Raw genomic sequence first — 2,611 nt, forward strand, 5'->3', positions numbered from 1 at the left:
GTGTTTGAGGAAAAGAGGAATAGTTTGAGAGGAATTAATGGCAATGTGTCTTTTATTATACTTTTAAAAAAAATTAAACATTCACCATAGATTTTAATCAGCACTTGTGTATGTTTATGTGCTCATAAGTATCCAACAATCAGCTCCACTAAAAATCTTGTTTTGTAGCATTTGCTGATTTTTGTGGTATAAGTACTTGCTTTATTGTCAATTTCAAGCCACTGATAGGATGTCACTAAATGTAGAGTTGGGAGAGACACAAGACTGACCTCAGAAGTCTTTAGGGGCTGAATTGGCCCTACCACATCATAGGACTTCATTTTCCCAAGTACCAATGTTTAGCCATCTAAAAGTAGTCTTAGAAAACAATTATCCCTGGTCCTCTCTCAGGAGCACAGCTCCCTGATAAAACCAACTCACCAAGGCACAAACCAGAAGGAGCAGACAGATGTGCATTACTTGAGCCCATCTGTCCATATTTTTTAAGTCCTTTTTTGGACACGAGTGCTTTTGTTGTATCTAAAGTTTGGACCTTAGATAGGAAACCGTATGTTGGCCTTTGCTAAACAAAACAACAAAGTTTTGAAAAAAACAAAATGTGAATAATAACATATGTGAAGAAGAGCAGTGAGCATAATTTCAGATTTGGAAGTAGACATGAGAAAACCAAAATATCATTAAAAATTTGATCAAGGAATTGCAGGAATTAAGGATCTTAGTACACACGTAAACTACCAGTTCATTATAAGAAAAGAAAATCAAGGCTCAGAGAGTAAAAGTGACTGTTTTCCAGTCAGGTTTCAACTCAGTGGATTCTGATTCCAAATAAATTGTTTTTGCTATTAATTTGACACTAGATAAAAATTCATGTAGACTTGAATTTTAGTAGTACTTATATTTCATGTCAGTAGGAACTCTGAGCATTTAAAAAATATATATTCCTCAGTGAATAAGAAAGAAAGATTTTTTTAAAAAAACACTTCAGTGAGTTTATATTCTAGGGAGAAACTTTCTTTTTGACACTTAACAGGAATGTCTTGATGTTCACTGTAAATAGAACTCTTCCATACTTTTCTGTTCCTGGTGCAAAACAGAAGCTAGGCTGGCCCGGTTCACCTCTTTCCATTTCATCAAAGTGAAAATGTCCCATGCATTCACTACAAAGAAGGCACGCTTTTGACTGTGCTGCTGATAGTGAGTATTGGGAGACTGAATTCTTGAACAGACTTTCTTGGAAGGAAAGCTAGCAGCTTACTCTTGCCCTTCCTGCTGGGAAGCTGAATCTCATCACAAGTTAATACATTCCCAGGTGAAACCTGAATTCTCTGAAGCCTCATAAAACCATTCAGTAATAAATGTAAGAGCAGAAAGCCAAGTTCATATTCATATTTATGTTCTTGGGATCATCACTAATAATTTTTTGAGTGAGTCTTGGGCCGTATAAAGCAATCTACAAACATCAGACAAAATACAGAGGTTTTTTGATTTGTCCACATCACTCAGGTTATGGTTTCAGTTGATAATTTCTTAGTAGTATTATTCAAACATACCACAATATTCTTTGTCACTAGCTAAATATAGATTTTGTCTCAGAATGACAACTAATAATTTATACTACACTACAAGTAATTTAAAAAAATAATAATTACTTTGACAATTTAGGGGGATCAAATAAAGGTCTTTGGAGTATTTTTCAGTTTACCACCAGGTTAGAGAAGCCCTATTCCCTTCCTGTTCCAGTCAGGTGAAAACAAAATGGGTGAGCCTTGAGATAGATTGCACTTTCCTAGACCCATAAAGCAAATGGAATCTCATTTCAAAAGGGTGGCTAAGTACAAACCAACTGTGGGAAAAAGCTTCAACTGATAACTTTCTGTAAAGGGGAGACTCACAGCTGGTGAGGGTGATTTGGAAGCAGATCATAGGAAAAATAGTTTATTTTCTATCACCCTAAGAGGAACGAGTTGGAGAATACAGCTTGTTTTTTCCAGTCTCGTAAATCATATCAGTGAAAAACAACAGCCATTACACAGCAGGAAAGGAAAGAGGGAGGAGAAAGCATTGTATCATTGCAGAGAAACCACCCACTTTACGGTTGTAATTAAAAGTTTGAAAACGAGCACAATAGATTTGTAGTTGACTGCGATTGCATAGGATTATATAGCTTCCTATGTTTTATTTAGAGCCTTTCAAAGTATTAAAGTCAAAAGGAAACATAAGACATTATCATTGTACATAAAAAGAAAATGAGGCCCAGAAGAGTTAAAAAAAACCAACAACTTTCTAATGTCATATAATAAGGCTTATATGAGGCCTCTGTGGAACTGGTGATCCAAAAGGTGAAGATCCTGTGTTTTTAATTTTCTACCAAGGGCTGTGGCTTGGCATAATATCCACATTTTCTGTCTAAAATTGAAGATGGATTTCCCAAATAGAGGGAATCAAGGTTTTTTTTGGGGTTTTTTTTTTAAAAGTTCTTTAACACAGCCCTGTAAGGGTCTGTACTAAAAATAGAAAAGAAAAGAAAAAAACTCCAAACAACAACAAAAAAAAAACAAAGATCTTGATGAAATATCAAAAAGTCATGAGTTTGTTTCAGATTTCTATAGTA

Source organism: Heterocephalus glaber, unplaced genomic scaffold (genome assembly GCF_053883595.1).
Source record: "Heterocephalus glaber isolate CG9 unplaced genomic scaffold, H.glaber_assembly_v1.0 deba00001532, whole genome shotgun sequence".
Taxonomy (NCBI): Eukaryota; Metazoa; Chordata; class Mammalia; order Rodentia; family Bathyergidae; genus Heterocephalus; species Heterocephalus glaber.